The sequence below is a fragment of the Crocodylus porosus genome, unplaced genomic scaffold (genome assembly GCF_001723895.1).
Source record: "Crocodylus porosus isolate Cpor-Errol unplaced genomic scaffold, CroPor_comp1, whole genome shotgun sequence".
In the NCBI taxonomy this organism is placed as follows: domain Eukaryota; kingdom Metazoa; phylum Chordata; order Crocodylia; family Crocodylidae; genus Crocodylus; species Crocodylus porosus.
The window spans coordinates 116,661,582-116,678,800 of NW_017728886.1; the positions used below are offsets into that span (position 1 = coordinate 116,661,582).

A 17,219-nucleotide genomic window follows, 5' to 3' on the forward strand; every position below is an offset into this window, starting at 1 on the left:
GACCGGGCAAAAATAGTAGTTGGCAGAATGTTCTTCCGGCTTTTGCTTACAGGTGGAAATTTTGGACCAGTCTGTTTTTTGTGGGAAGACCCTGGGGACGGCCTCAAGGACCTGTTTATAGAGGTTCAGCAGATGGTCTTTGCCGGGGTCTTGAGGAGGCCATTTAGCCACTTTGAGGAGGGTGTCTTTCTGTTCTCCAGGGAGAAGACCACTGAGAAGCATCTGAATATCAACGTGGGTCAGCTTATAAACCTCAAAGAGGGTTTGGAGTTTTTGAGCAAACCCGGTAGGGTCATCACAGAGTTTAGGGAAGGTAGTTGACCAAGAGACAATTTCTGATGGAGAGAAGAGGACATGGACCACCACAGGTTGCTCCCCTGGCACAGGGTATTCTCGGAGGGCCCCAACTGTGCCCCAACAAGCTTTCCGCCCCGGCAAGTCTTCCTTACAAGGGCCCTCTGGCAGTCTATCTCAGTGGTAGCGTTATTTTGGTTCCGGAGGGTCAATTTGACCGGGGTATTCTGCTGGTCTACAGAAGCTGAATGTATGATCCGCCCACCTTGGGGGTCCAGGGAGACATCTATTTTGAACTGGTCCCCTGTGGGAGAATCAAAAGTGATGATGGTAATGGGAAACGAAGGTAAGGGTTGGTGGAGTTGCGGGGGAAGCCAGCGTGGCAGACGCAGCAGCGCCTGAACCTGTGGGACCGGCAGGTGGTGGCGGAAGCGGGATCCAACAAATTGTCTCAGGGTGGGTCATCTGGTGGCAGAGGCAAAGCAGGATAAAGCCTAGCCGGATACGGTGAACAAGGGGCAGACAGGGTCGGCCCCTGACACTGGAGATCTTTAACCTGATTCTGTAGGTGATCAATTTGCTTCTTAAATTTTTCTTCACTATCCTTATAAGAAGCCATAAAGGAGCGCTTACAGTGCTTTTAGGACTTGTCTTCCCATAGGTACCAGGCTTCCATTTGAATGGGGTGTTTACTTTCCACATTTGCTCAGAGATGTTTGAGGATATGATGATCCCACGACCCATCCAAGGGCCAGTGCAATTTGGGGTCACCATTGGTATACCAGTTCCATTTAATTAAGTACTGCATTGACCGGGGCCCATATTTCAGTTACAGAAACTGGGAGAGATCCTGTGGCGGTACCTTAGAGGTCCTGCTACCCACTGTCATGCCTAGGACTTACTGACACTGAAACAGGCAGGTACTCACCCTGGCCAGGGATTTTTCCAGAGCCAAACAGACAGATGGTATATCAGGGTCCGGGGTGTTGAGGCCATAGAGCCGAAAAACCAAGTCAAGGATAGCCTTCTGGGAGCAATGGAGTCAAAGAGCCGAGACAAGTGTCCTACTTGGGGCGGTCTGTGTGAGGACACTTTTGGGCGAGCCCCCAGGATGATGTGGAAATTTAGACAGGATTACTGTTTGGCTATCAGAAGCGCTTATTTTGCATGGCCATCAAGGGGCAGCTAATTCTCAACAAAAGCAAAGCACAGACTTATTTATATACTGATAAGTCACATACAGATCAACCCGCCCCATAACATACTCTTGGCAGTCTGACAGCGACTCATCCTGGTGTCTTGCTGAACCAGGATTGTTTTCTCAAGCTGTCTCCTGATAAGCTTATCCTGAAGGCTGCCATGTTATTCCCTCTCAGCCTTCACCCACAGCCCCCATCCTGTCCTGACATGTACAGTACTTTTCCATTCAGTACTTTTCCATTCTTCATCACCTTGAAGTGATACTAAATTTCCTGACATAACATGCTTTAGGCTCAGTGCCAGATTATGACATGCTGAGGCCCTAAACTATGTCCATCACAAGAGGCCCTGCATGATAAAAATAATACTTTATTATTCTCACATAGAAAGTACATTGAAAATATAAATATGAAAGCTTTATATATGCATATATACAAAGGCAAAGGCACAAAGACAAATTATAATGTAACATAAAACAACTTTGTCAACTGCATCTCATCCAAAACTACAAAGAAGGCATAATTTGACAGAAGCATAAACATACCTTCAGATAGAGGAGGATAGAGATTCATGATGATAGGGAGTTTCAGGGAAGAAAAATATCCTATTAGAGTTGGATACAGGATTACGTAATTTTAGAGGTGCAGGAAATTCTAAATAGAGGAAACCCGGACATGTTAATCATCCAGGTGAGTAGTCCTGAGAAGGTGAATAGGAAAGGAGCAGGCACAGGTTCTAGCATTTAAGCATTAGTAATAACCTAAGTGCCTAGTTTCCTCAGTTGGTAGAGCTTCAGATCCTTAATATGAGAGTCTGAGGTTTGAATCTACATTCAGGCAAAGTTTTTAGATTCTTCTAAGAAAGGAGAAACAAGCAGAATCCAGGTACTATTTGGGAAGCCTATCAGAGAGTGAAGGAACAGATTGCTATTTCAAAGTCTGACCTATCTATTTGGGTGTGTTTTTAATTCTTAATCTGTGTTGGGCACAAATCAAATAAGGGAAAGTTCTTGATTTGCCGTTCACTAAAAAGGCAGAACTGGTGGAGGATCTGGAGGTGAAAGCCAACTTGGGTGACAGGGATCATATGGTAATAGAGGGACAACAGGAGAGCATCAAAAAAAAAAACAACCCAAAAAACCACTGGACATTAGCACTAGTGACACATTCAAAAACATTGATTCAGTCAATGCCAATGCCATTATGCCAAACAGACATTGATTCAGTCTTTGGAGGTTAATCTAATCTGCAGAGAATGAATTGGTTTCCAAGTGGATAGAGGTTTGGCATATGTCTGCAGTGGCTCAGGCCAGAAGCCCAGGGGTGCTATTGCAGCCCTCCCTTCCCTTCCATAGAGAAGCTGAGCTGAGGAGGGGGATGCATGGCCACACCCCTGCAAGCACTGCCCCAGGGCTCCCTTATAGCTGGGAGCAATCCAGGCACACAGGGATGCCCAGCCACAGAGAGGAACTCTTTCCCCTCCTCCCTCTCCCTCACCACTGTGGGATGGGGAAAGGGCCTGTTCAGTGCTGTGGGGGATCTTCTCTGTCCTTGTCCTCTGCCAGCACTGTGGGGTAGGGAGGAGGGCTCTCTGAGGCTGCTTTGCTCCAAAGGGGGACTCTTCCCCCTGCTTCTCCCCTATCATTGTAGTATGGGGAGGGGGTGCTCTATGGGCCGCTGCCCTGCCCCAGAGGGAGACTCTTCCCCCAACTTCACCCAGGGCAGGGAGAGGCTCTGTTCCATGCTGAGTCTGGGGAGCACGGAGCCCAGCTGGGCAGGGTGGGGGTGTGTGGGTGGGAGGTGTAGGGACCCTTACACACTGCCTCCGTAGATGCAACCCCCAATGCCTGGCAGCAGCAGCAGGCAGGGATGTCAGGGCGCTTGGAGGGAACAGAATTTGCCTTAACCCCTCTGGGGCTCTGCTTCCCTATGTTCCAGTTCTGACAGTGGGGGGAGCCTCGCACTGGAGTCCCCCTCCCCACCCTGGGAGGAAGAGGAGGAGAGGAAAGAGTCCCCTCTAGCACAGAACAAAGCTCCCCTTCCTACTCTGTGAGACATCCTACCCAGCATGGCCCCGTTAAGGTGAATACAACTTGGAGAACAGCTAGATAGGAGCCTTTGGGAGGGAAGCTTGGGGGAAAGGCAGAACAGGAGTGTTAGTTGTTCCTTTTAAAAAAAGTATGACAGGCAGAAAAGCATTTTATTTTCATGTGAAGGAAAAATAGGAAACATAGCAGGACTCATATATGGTCAAACTATGTGCTTTTCATTGCCTTAAAATCTTAAAAAGTAAAAACTTGGCCATGTTACTAAGGATGAGTAAAAATTTATAATACATGAATATAAGTGAAAAATCAAAAAGGCCAATGGACAGATTGGGATATAACCAAAGGTGCAATTAGTAATAAGAAATGCATGCTAGAAAATATTCTGGAAATATTTCTGGAAGTGAACAGACATTTGTGTTTGATTCAGGAAATGCAGCCATATGCCTACAGTGGCTCAGGCCAGAATCTGTAGGGTGCTAGAGCATGGCTCTCTTGCTTTGTGATCACTTCCTCTTCCTCCAGCTCCTGAGGTCTCTGGGATTTGCAGACTAGAATTACAGTAGCAGGACTCTGCAGGGTTGCTCATCACTTTCTCTTCCTGCTTCCTGGTGCCTCTGGGATTTGTAGACTACAGTTGCAGCTAGTAGTAAGTTTTAGGAGGGAAGGGGTGTTTAACTCTCTTCCCTGGCCCCAGACCCTACTGGGGTTTGCCTGGGGGAGCAGTCTCCCTTGTAGACTGGACTGCATCCCAAGCTGGGCTTGCTCCTGACCCCACCCCTTTGTCAGCTAGCCCACACTGCTCCAGCTAGGGTCCAGAGGGGAGGAGTCATCCCTCCTCTCTGAAGCAGACAGCACAGCCCAGCCCAGGGCTACAAAGTATGCTGAGATGCTGGGGGATTGTGGTTTAACTTGAACCAGAAAAGGATACAGGTTTCAATGAGTTTCTGATCACTTAAACTGATTTATGTGTAACTTCTGTTCCTAGCCATAGACAGCACAGACCGAAGTGCAGCTTCCTGCAGTAACTGAGAATGATTTGAAGGAAGCATTCTGAGTTACAAAGATCCCCTGCCAAAAAGAAGTTCACTCTTGGTTTGAGGGAGGAGAGGAATCTAGCTGCTGGCTGAGACCCTGCAGTGGGGAGCAGGTGCGGGAGGGGGTTGTCCAATACACCTGCCCCACCCTCCAGCAGGCCTGAAGAAAACAGTCCCTTTCCTCCTTTAATTCTGAAAACAGCTTTCATTCTGGCACCAGGCACATGCAAGTTACAGAGGACACTATGTTTTGAAATGTCATCTTTTGAACCCTCATGCAATGAGTGTTCAGATTTTTGCCTGACTGGCCATTTTTAAGCTGTCTGTACCCATTCACTTGTGTTTGGTCATGTCTATAGACTGCTCTGTGTGTTCAGATTGGTCAAAAAGGTCATATCTGTCTGCACTCAGAGTAGTCCTCAATGCCTAAATGGGAGTGGGTATAATAAAGAGTTCCCTTGGGGTCCTTCATGGATTCAGCACTGCTTGATATGCTCAATAATGGCTTGAAGGATGGAGTGGAGTACACATTCAATAATTTGTAAATGACATGAAACTAGATGAGAAAGCAGACATTTTAGAGGACAGGATTAGGATTCAAAATGGCATTGATAAATTGGAAAAATTGTCTGAAATAAATTTGATGAAATTCTGTAAGAAGAAGGGAACAGTGCTACATTTAGGAAAGAATGATGAAATGCACAAACACAAACTTGGGAATGATTAATTAGGCTGCAGGACTCCAGGAAAGGACCTGGCAGTTATAGTAGAGGATAAGCAGAATGTGATTCAATGGTATAAGGCTGCTGTTGCTGCAAAAAGCTAATACCATCTTGGGATGTATTGACAGCAGCGTTGTACACAGGTCATGGGAAGCTATTCTTTCACTGTATTCAGCACTAGTGATGTCTCAATTGAAGTACCATGTCAATTGCATACTGCACTACAAGAAAGATGGACAAATTGGAAAGTGCTCAAAAGACAGCAACAAAAATGATTAATGCTCTAGAAAGCATGACAAATGAGGAAAGATTGGAAGAACTGAGTTTATTTAATTCAGAAAAGAGGAAGGTCTTTCAACAGAGAAAATTTTCTTATACAGAGGACAGTCATCAAACATTCTTTGTGTTTACAGGGGACAGAACAAGGGGCACTGGACTCAATGACCTTGTTATGTCCCTTTCAGCTTTACTTTTCTACAATCCTATAAAGTAAAATGAAAAACAGAGATTTAGTTTAGATATTAGGAAGGCCCTTTAAATGATAAGAGTGCTTAACCACTGGAAGAGATTACAAGACAAAGATTGGAGTCACTGGGTATATGGGATGTTTACTGCTCAGTTGACTAATTAGCTGTGCAATAAGTGTCTCAGTATGTATATGTGCACCGCTATTAGGCTGGAGTAAACTAAGTTACTCCACAGCAGCATACCACCTGTTAATACAGCAGTAAATACAAGTACTATCCTGGTGCAGAGTAAAAAACCCCACAGCAGCACGTATAGACACTGCACAGCTGACTGGGGCATGAGAGTGGTTCAGTGTGGGGGCTGCCTGCCAGCTAGCCCTGGGTTGAAGCTCCCTTGTTACCCAGTAAGATATTAGTTAGAAAGACTGAACCTTTCACTTCCATTCTATGCTGCTCCTCAACTGCTCTTCCATCCTTCTTTGTGGATTCATCAAGCCAGACACTTTTCACACAAGAGGATAAATTGTCCCTTCAAGGGACTTTAGAAGAAGTGCTATAGCAATACAGAAGAAAGAGGGAAATGGAGTTTTCAGCAGATATGTCTTAATAGAGGAGGAAGACAGCATTTGACACACTGGGGATTTGAGGAAGGTAAAGAAAAATATCTGGACATTGGTTTCTTGGTGTGCTGAGATGAGGCTTCATTTTTCATATTCTTTAATTGACCTGGAGCTACTGCTTTAAAAATATATATACATATGCACCTACTGAGCCCATAATGTGACCATGAACAACAGAGCATTTGTGAAGGAGACAGGTATTACTCTTAAGAGAACTTTACTAAACAATAAAAGGATGGACTCTTGCAAAAGTAACAGTCACAGATACAGGTTTTGTTTTAAATGGAAAATGCATGGTTGTATGCAATAGCCTACAATTTTTAAAACAATGGACACTACAAGCAGAATACTATTATGTCTGGTGAACGGCATTAAATTAAACTGATTAGTATTAACTTCATCGGTTTTAGGGAATGACATAAATCTTCTGGGCCTTTTCAATAAAATAACAGTGATTAACTCAACTACTCTGCTTGTGGCTCCATTATTTATGCTTCACAAAAACAAGCCAGTGTGGAGGTTTTTGGCATCTATTTATGTTCTTTATGTGATAAATAAAAATCTCTTTCAGTAGATTTACCTGATTTTTGACAAATACTAGTATGAGACTTTGATGCATGCACTGTAGTTTAGATAAATATTTGCCACTTCATAACACTTATGGCTGATAGTGGTTACTGCAGTATAACAATGATGTACTGTAACTATCTATTTATCCATCTCCAGGGAAACATAAATCTGCCAAAGTACGTTAATGGGAGGGGAAAAGAAAAAAACCCAACAACTTACAAAAATGTCAAAATCTAAATTACAAATTGTATAGCCTGTTTTATATGATTCCATGGTGACATGGACAGAATAAAAATGGTGCTACCAAATGCAAAATGCATAACATTTAAGACTTATTTTCATAATGGATTGAGATCTCAGTCAATGTTGCCCATTAAGAAAAGCATGCTGAGTACAACAAGCTGTGTTAGATAATACAGAATCATTGCAGTCCCATGTGTCCATTTAACTGGTACATGCATCATTGTAATGCTCAATCTTAAAAAAAAATGTGTCAGGGCACTAAAGGATATTAATGATGAGAGCCAATGAACACAGGAAGAAATATAACACAGCAGTATGGTATATATTGAATATAGGTACAGGCAGTAAGGAACATTACAGGCAGAAAAATGCCAATGAAACAGCTGCAGTATTTATAAAAGAGGTAACTATCCTTGTATGCTGAGCTGTTTATAAAGCATGGTTCAAGATCCTATGTACCTTGCACATGCAATTATTGAGCCAAAAGCCTTGTTAGCTAACAGCAAGCTATCTTTATTAATAATATACCTATATATGACAGATAAGTCAAGGGATTACCTTCTATCTGTCCGATGCATATATGTTATTTGAGTTGTATGATATTGTCTCATAGCTGTAGTGATGGGGACAAAAAAATAAAGGAAAATGTTTGGTTAAAATACTGAAGAATGACTGGACTTTCTGCTCAGCCTCCCTAACCGACCAGTACTGTCAAATGTACATTCTCGATTTCACACTGGGAATATAATTGGGTGTGTCTATACAAGCTGCCCACTGAGCAGTTGTTACTGTGCAGTCCTTTAGTACTTGCATAACCAAATACTAAATGACTGCATAGTAATCAGCATTACTGAATAGTAGCGTCCTGGCACAGTTGCCTAGTAATGCTAGCTACACGGTACCTCATTACTACTACTCAGTAGCATCATGTCATGATTTGTGCCCAGTGATATTACAGTAGTAACAAGCTACCGCTTAGTAAGTGTCTTGTGTAGACACAGCCAATGAGTAACAAAATCTGCAACCAAGCATAACACTCAATTCTACAGATAGGGTATGTCTATACAGCGCAAGGTGGCATTGTGTTAAGATATATAACACTGTGTGCATCTACATGAGAAGCTGACTGTGCGGTAGCTGAAATAATACTGCACAGTAGCACATCACAGCACAGACAGTGCTAATAAACAACTGTGCAGTATTATTCGACTACTGTGCAGTAGCATCACCTAAAAAGATGTTTGCTAGGGCTACTATGCAGTAACTCCTTTTAGTGCACATTTATTTAGTATTTATATTAGCCAGTACTAAACAAATGCACAGTAACTACTGCACAGTAGTGTTTCATATATATGCACCTACTGTCTCTGTGAGTATTAGCTCCTGAACCTGAAAACAACATGTGTCAATACATGTGCTGAGAGAAACAGAGCTTATTAGTGTACACTAGGTGAATCTACATGAAACATTTATGGCAGTGTAGACTCCATAGTAAATGTTGTGCATCTACATTTGTGCCCCTATTAGGCTAAAGTAAACTAATTAACTCTGCAGTGTGATAGTACTTGTAAATATAAGTGCTATCCTGCTGTGGCGTTTTTACTCTGCAGCAGCACACCTATAGATGCTTCCCTGGCTGGCTAGGGCACGAGAGTACTTCAGTGAGGGGGCTACCTGCCCTCCACACTAGAGCACCCTTGTGCCATAGCCAGCCCCTCTGCAGCATGTTGAGGCTGGTCAGAGTGGTCCTGAGCTGGCAGGCTGACCATTTAGGCCCTTGGCAGCTGGGGCTGCTCTGCCGCAGCTCAGTGCATTGTAGTCCCATATGTATGTGTAAACACTGCACCTGGTAGCAATAAACTCCATTGTAAACTACACCAGAGCTTATTGCTTCATATTAAGTGTACGTGTAGATGTACCCACACAATACTGTACTAACCTCACTATCCTGCTTCTGGTTGGAAAGCTAATATGTATGGAGGAGACACACTAGCTGCATCTACATGAGCTGCTGAATGTTCAGTAGCCTGTGACAACTGCACAGTAGCATTTTGTTGCAGAAAACCTGAGGCAACACTACCACGCACTCAGTTGTCTCTGGATACTGCCCAGTCAGTGTCATGAAAAAGCCATTCATTGGTGCAACTGCTCAGTAACTCCAGTTACTGTGCATTCATTTAGCACTCCTTTATAAAGTACAAAATGACTGTGCTGTAATGAGTACTCAGTCAGTGTCTCGTGTAGATGTGCCCACTGTGTCTTGGCAAAGTAGTTCAGTTCTTTGTGCTAATGGAATCGTGCATAATGAACTCACTTCTGTTTAAATCTTATGTCTTCTTTTCCTAGTTTCAGTGCACAATTAATACGATTATTGAGTAGTAATTACTATTAATTAAGGGCTCTTTGTATGTCAAGAAGACTTCGTTCTGTGAAGGAAAAAAGCAATCTAATAATTTAAATATTTCTTCCAAAACAAAGAAAAGAGAAAATTATAATTTCAATCAGATAATTTAAGTCATCATCTAATATTAAATTTCTTTATAGATGCATGTTTATGTATATGTTGGCTTGCTTATTTATATAATTTCTGATGTTCAATATTTCTATCTCCTGAAGTCCAATCAACTTTCTAAAAAAAAGCCATGCTTATGGCACAGACTCACAGACAGTACAAAGCACAGATGGCCAAGTCATGTCTACTTGCTCAGAAAGGGACACACTTTGGGGTAATCCTCACCATCAAATGGAGTACAGCTTTCTGTACAAGTGCTCCTGTGTGCTGTATTACCAGTTTTCTCAAGACCTTCAGAGTTGTTTTTGTTATCATTATCAACATCATCCTCTGGGCAAATCTTGACATGAAATACAAACACTAATGTGGATCTTGGTGGTAGCAGCGGGGTTTTGATTACAGTCTGTAATATCTACCATTTTGCAGTGGCCAAGCACCAAGCATTTGGTCTTCCTCATTACGCCACAACCTGGCTGCAGCTTCCTCTTTTTTGTTGCTTCCACCTTAGAGGGAAGTACATCAAATTAGTATGATAACCTGCCACAAACATGAAGGAGAGCCAGAAAGAGGCTCTACACCTGCCTCAACATGCAAATGTTCTCATTCTAGTTCACCAGGCCTAAGATAACATTTTTTAGGAAGTTTTTGAGTTGTGGAGAGACTGAGGCAGAGAATGGACAGGGTGAGAGGTGAGAGTCAAAGAGATGATTAACATTAAGTTAGTACAACTGTATCCTCCGATAGTCAGTCATGAGCATTCACACGTACATTATTGAGCCAGAAAGTATACAGCTTTAACTGGTTGCTCAGCAGGCAGGGCTTGGATCTTATATGGCTTATATGGATCCTAAACTTTCAGTCACTTATTCAGGAGTTCTATAAATAATGATACAACAGGTCCACAGATGACTCAGTGAAAGGTAACTGGTTTCAAAAAAATGCATGTAGACTGGAAGACTATTTTACTCTTTTCTCTAGCCAGTGCTCCAATAATTGTTTAAAATCCTGTCTGGTGGAAAAAAAACTGGTTGTTTCCAAAAGCACCCAATCTTTTGCTTATGTGTTATCAAAACCAACTAAGTTGGCCAACAGTAGTTGAAAATTGAGTATTTTTGTACCATTTAAGAATTCTAGCACTGAACCCATGAAAGCAGCCATCTTTAGAGCTAGAACTTCATGGAATGTGAAAGAAATAGGCAGAAATTCTGGATGGGGATGAAAAGCTATTGAAAACTCTTCTTTGGCTACACAATCTGTGTGCACGTCCATTATTATTGAAGACCTGATACAACTATTTTTTCTGAAAGAAGTAAAAGATAAATAACTTTTCCCCACTATGGCTATTTTTTCTGACCATTTCTGTACATGTGACTGAATTATTTTTAATCTTATTTTTTTGTGAAACTGGAAAAAATGTGATCCAATAAATGTTATGCCATTAAAACCATTGCTATTGTGAAGCTTGCAAAATATCTCCATGTTTCCTCTGCATGTGTGTTATATTCTTTTTCTTATCCTTTGTCTATTTATATTGGAAGTTCTTCTGGCCAAGATTCTTTATTTTTCTGTATTTGTACAATGGCAGTCACAACAGAGTCATGTTCTGAATTGATCATTATGTACTCTCCTAAAGTAAATGACAGTAGTAATAACCCATCAAACCTTTGTGAAATCATTGCTCCAGAAAGGAAACCAAACAAAAGAAATGTGAAACAGCATTTTGACATCATCAAAACACGTAGGTGATTACACATTTTTCCTGGAAGAAATCCGTTTGCAAAAAAATGAGAGAGAGATTGTCCAAACATCATTAAGGCTTTTTGTATGAATGTATTTATTTGAAATGAGTAAAACTCAAAGTTATGTTCTCAGGCATCAAGTGTATGAGAAAAAAAACCTGCAATCAAATTAACAAGCATCTGATCTGTTTTTTCTCCAGTCATATGCTAACCACAAAATACATAACTAGTGTAATGTAATGACAGTAATTTGCATCCTAAACAAGCATCATATGGATTACCCTTCCTGTGAATACATTCTGGTTTATTCTTTGCCAAAGCAATTTTTGTTTTTGAGACTCTCAAAAACACTTTTTGGTAGATAGGAAATGTGGTATGGCAATCCTTGGTCTACAATTAAAGCTATGGATAGATCTTCTCCCCCTCCCCTTCCCTCTCCACCCCCTGCAAAGAGAATTGAACTATTTTTATTATTCATAAGTAGGTGAAGGTACTTGTTCCAGAACAATGTACATGATTTTCTTATAGCTGCACATAATAACCCTATTAACAATTGGGAGGTTGAAGTTAGAACTGAATTCACCATTCATTTTACTTTAGTGAGGAAAAATGAAGTAATTTCCTATTTAATACATTTTGGTTTATTTCTCTAATATAAAACTGATTTAGCATATTTAGAATTTTGAGTACTAAACTGTAATTAGCAGTTTCACCAAGATTCAAGTTACTCCTCCTCATATCAAGAATATACTCTTGAATCCAGCTTCCTCCAGGTCCAGCTGCCCAATCAAGCAGCTGTGGGAAGGAAACTTTTACTTCAGTTAGATGTGCATGGATTTTGAAAAAACCTGCTGGTAGAGAAACTTAGTATCCAAAACAAATCTTAGATGTAAGCAGGTATAAGGCTCAACAGATGTTTGTTTCCAGTAAAAAGTGGCTTTGAAATCCTTTGAAATGCTACAGTTACCATCAAAATACAATGGCAACATTCACCTTAAAGTATTCAAATAAACAAATGGCCTAGCTGTTACTTGTGTTACAGCAATACTATGAGCCCTCAGGAGAGATCAGGATACCACTAGGCTAGGTTCTGCATTTAGTGAGAAAGATCCTCTCCCCCAAAGAATTTGCAGTTAAAGAGATGGGAGAAGTAAGTTAGAGAGGAAGCAGCAGAAGTTGCGTGGCTGAAGTTACATAGCAGCTCAGTGATATATCCAGGAATTGAAGCCATGTCTTCTGACTCTTAGTCTGCACTAGCGCTGTGCGAGTCTGTGGATCCTGCCTTCAGATCCAGACCTGCTTCATATGCTTTGGTATCTGAAATGGCACTTCCGGTTTGAAGCAGGATCCCAGTAATAGTGTCGGGGCCATCTGAAGCACTTTGGAGCCACTTCAGATGCTTCAGAGCCACTTCGGCCATTTTAAGGCAATTAGAAGAGAGAGGAGGTGTGGGGGAGGGATGGAGAGAGGGAGGGGAAAGGGAAGGGGAGTGGGGGGGAAGACTGATGTCTGTAGGTAGCCAATGAGAAGGCTTTCGCCGTGGCTACCTTTTCAATGGCAGCATCTGTGGGGTGGGACTAAAAAAAGTATAAAAGCCCCTGTTTCCAACCCGTCTGTGCCTTTTGCAGTTTGTTCCCTGTCAGCGGCTGTGTGAGAGAGGAACACTGCGACTGAGACCTGCCTGCTGCTTTTTTTGTGTTATAAAAGAGTGGTTGGGATTTAGCTTAGCTTAGCTTAGTTTAGCTTAGCTATTCAATTCAATTATTAGTAGTATTACAATTCAATTTATTTCTTTGAATTATCTTTTGGGGAACCTGTTTTGGAAACTTTGCAAAAAGACAGTTGTGTTTTCCCAGCCAGTGTTATTTATCACTGTGCAGGGTGGCACAGATTGCTTGCACACATGCACGCATGCACACATGCATCATATACACAGAGACCCAGAATATAGAAAAAAAATCACAGCGGAAGAAGACAGACAGATATTTACAAAAGAGCAAGACAGAGATAATATATCGAGACACAGGAAGACATGCAAATAATTTCATTCACATCACAAGATATACAATATAGTGAGAGCCAGAAAGAAGAAACACAAATAATTTAGTTCACAGCATAAGATAGCCACAGATATTCCCAGGAGAACAAGACAGACAGATATACAAAAGGATTCACACACACAGAGAGACCTTTTGCAGCACAGGAAAGATCAATATGAAGCATGCTGGACAGGCAGGTGCCAGGTCTTCTGGCAGTGGAGTGAGAGGGGGTACAGGGAGAGCTAGAGCTACAAGCCCCACCCCACCCCCTCCCAAACACAGACACATTCTAGTCCCAAGCAGCCATGACACTGGTGCTGCCAGTCGAAGCGAGGCAGTGGGAGCAGTGTCTGCACCTAATGTCCCTGTATCTGTACCACCTCCGCTCAATCCAGAAGTGGGCACCAGGTGTGGAATTACTGCCTCTTCCACCCCAATTTCAGCTGTCACTGTGAGCCTCCCACTGCCAGAGGAAGAGCTGGAGCTGGAACCAGGGATGCTGAGTGTAATGGCTCAGGCAATTCTGGGGACTGAGGGGGAATCAGAGTTTGTGCTCCACACCCCTCAAGTTTCCCCTAGACCCAGGTCTGCTCTGGAAAGCAGCACCTTGGTGGAGGCTGAGGTTGTGGAGGCAAGTGGCTCAGCTGAGGCAGCTCCACCTGCTGTTCAATCTCAGACTGCTGAGAAGGGGGAAAAGGCAGGATTCTCACCCTCAACCCAGAAGCGGGGGAGCAGTGTAACGTGGGATCATTTTGATTGTTTGCCATCTGCCAGCACTGCCAAAGCCACATGAGCTATGGCAAGGATGTGAGACACTTCTCCACCACAGCCATGCTGCTGCATCTGAGGAGGCACCACCCCCTTGCCCTTCTTCCTGCTACTCAACCTGGCACCAGTATGAGTGTGCTGAAAGGGAAGTCTCCTGCTCCCTCCAAAGCCCCCTTACACTCAAAGCAGAGGCAGGCAACCCTGGACCAGTGGAGGAAAGGTGGACAGAAAGGGGGGCACATTCTCAAGGCACCCAAGATCACCCAGAGCATTGGGGAGATGCTTGCTCCGGATAGCCAGCCCTTCTTCCTAGTTAAGCGACCAGGGTTCGGGCAGTTCATAGCACTTCTGGCCCCATTTTACAAAGTGCCCACACACACCACCTTTAGCAGGGTGGTGGTACCCTCCCTGTATCAGGCATGCCGTGAGTACTTGAGGGAGGAGCTGCGCAAGGCAGGGCCGCAGATAGCCTTGCACTACACCTCCAACTTCTGGAGCAGGCGAGGTGGCGATCACACCTACCTTTCCCTCACAGGACACTGGTGTGATCAGTCAGGGTGTCAGTGGGCTCTACTGCAAGCTGAGGTGCTGGGTGAGTCCCACACAGCAAGGGAGATCCTGGGGGGCCATGAACCGCATGGTGGAGGAGTGACTCATTGGGCAAGCTGAGCTCACCTGTGGGTTCATGGTCACCAAGAATGGGGCCAAACTGGTGAACCTTGTTGGCATCTACTGTGTGGCACACAGGCTGCACCTAATAGTGAGGGATGCCTTGGAGGGGGACAGGGCTGCCAGTGATGGCACCGCCACCAGTACAGCTACAAGCCAGCTGATTTCAAAATGCAAGAAGGTGGTGGGCTACTTCCACAGCAGCATTAAAGAGGTGGGGGGGCGAGATGCTGTGGGAGAAACAGGCAGAGCTCAGCATCCCACAGCACAGAATCATACAGGATGTGGAGACTCACTGGAACTCTACATACCTGATGCTCAAGAGGCTGGTGGAGCAACAGAAGGCCATCCATGAGATGGCCTTGCTTGGGGAGACAGGGATCAGTGCCCCCCTGAACAGAGCTGAGTGGGGTACCATCTCCCAGATATTGGTGGTCCTCAAGCCCTTCCTCGAGGCCACTGAGACCCTTAGCACTGGCGATGCCTTCCTCAGCCAGGTGATCCCCCTAGTGAGGGAACTGGAGAACCAATGGAGAAGTTCCAAGGGATCAATGTTCCTGGCTGGGGCAGGCCGCTGTTACCAGACATGCAGGCACTGGTGAGGTGGCTGAAGGCGGACATCAGGAGATAGCTGGATCCCTTGTGGTCCAGTATGGTCCACATGGTGGCGGGCACGTGCGACCGGCAGCCCAAAAACCCTTGATCACTGGATGCAGGTGCTGGTGAATGAAGTCAGGGAGGCTGAACTGCAGAGGCAAGGGGATGTGGAAGAGGGGGATCCACTTTCCCATGCCAGCACCAGCACCAGCCAGTCTCCTCCATGCCAGCTACTGCTAATGTGGGCCATTAGCTTGGCTTCAATGCTGGGGTCCAAACGCAACAAACTCCAGCCTTGGGCAGGTAGTGCTAAGGCTTCAGTGGCTATCTATCTCTCTGAGAATGTGGAGCCACTGGACTGCGACCCCTTGGCCTACTGGGCAAGCCACAGCCAGATATGGCAGGATCTGGCCATGGTTGTCTGGCAACACCTGTCCTGTCCACCAACCAGTGTTCCGAGTGAGAGGGTGTTCAGCATTGTGATACCCCACGGGACCTGCTTGGATCCTACATTGGTGAAGCAGCTGATGTTCCTAAAGGTGAACCTCCTGCTGCTGGGGTTCCCCAAGCTCCATGTGCAGATGGACTGAGTGCTACCCTGCTCAGTCCATGTGCACCAATTTCCTTTTCTGAGGTTTTGAAAAGCCAAGTAATGCCCTGCTTTCAGCTGCAAGGGGCACTAACTGCATCACCAGCCAGCAGGGGAAGAACACGTCCCTGCTGAGCTCATTCTCCTGCCAGGTTGATCTTGGAGGTATGGGTTTCGGACACACTGCGACCTGCCAGATATCTGACACCCCAGGCACCTCTGCATTTTTACCTGCATTTGCTACATCCCTTTTCCCCCAGCCTGTCCCTCTACCCCTGACGACTCCTTTTCCATTTTCACTGACTGGCTTTCTTGCCTGCATTGTGGGCCAGGCCAGCCTTTGGCTTCTTTACTATTCTTTCCATCCAGGACCAGCTGCAGGTACTTCCTTAGCCTGACAAAGGGGTTTTCAACCCTAAAGCTTCCAAAGATACATTTTTTTTAAGTACTCCTTTTTTTCTAATACGCATATAAACAAAAACACAAGATAAGCCATCACACACCATGAATAACATCATATGTCCAACACAACACAACATCTTTACTTCTTGCTGTCAATTCCTTTATAAAATGACAGGCTCAGTTACAGTTCTGTTTGGGTACCTTTGATGCTGCTGCTGATGGTACTAGTGTTGAGCCAGCTAAGTTGTTGTACTTGTTATCACGTAAAGCTGAGGACCAGGTGTGAGGCTGCAGGGGAGGAGAAGGCCTCAGTGGGGCACACTGCCATGTTGTGCAGAGGCCCCAGCACCAGGAAGGACGCACCTTAACACACACATAGTGCCAACCACCCACATCACAAGTTTTGCCTATCAGCAGCTTGGGGTACAAGTCCTCGACAGACTCCCCCAGCAAGACACACAGAGCTGGCAGGCTTTGCTGTCTGGCAGGGCCCAGCACTCACTCAGGCCTGCTCTAGGACACACACTCACAGCTGGCAGGCTTTGTGGCCTCAGTAAGAGTTACCACCCGTGCAGTTTTCAGCCCGCTGCACCTTAACACACACAGGGTCATTTGTGTCACAATTTTTCCCTGTCAGCAGCTTGGGATGCAGTTCCCCCCCAACCCTCTTGTAATTACAGCTCATCAGAGCAGCCTCCCGGCATGTG

General features: G+C 44.5%; 1 long non-coding RNA gene across 1 annotated transcript in view; it reads right to left on the reverse strand.

The window, feature by feature from the left end:
• Window positions 1-4,553: 4,553 nt before the first annotated feature.
• The window catches only part of LOC109324020, a 16,318-nt gene continuing 3,652 nt past the window's right edge, over window positions 4,554-17,219 (reverse strand). Inside the window, exons 2-4 of the long non-coding RNA XR_002104834.1 lie at window positions 13,126-13,135; window positions 9,824-9,826; window positions 4,554-4,664 (exon numbers count right to left, since the gene is read on the reverse strand). This is a non-coding gene — a long non-coding RNA (uncharacterized LOC109324020). The remainder of the gene's footprint in view (window positions 4,665-9,823; window positions 9,827-13,125; window positions 13,136-17,219) is intronic.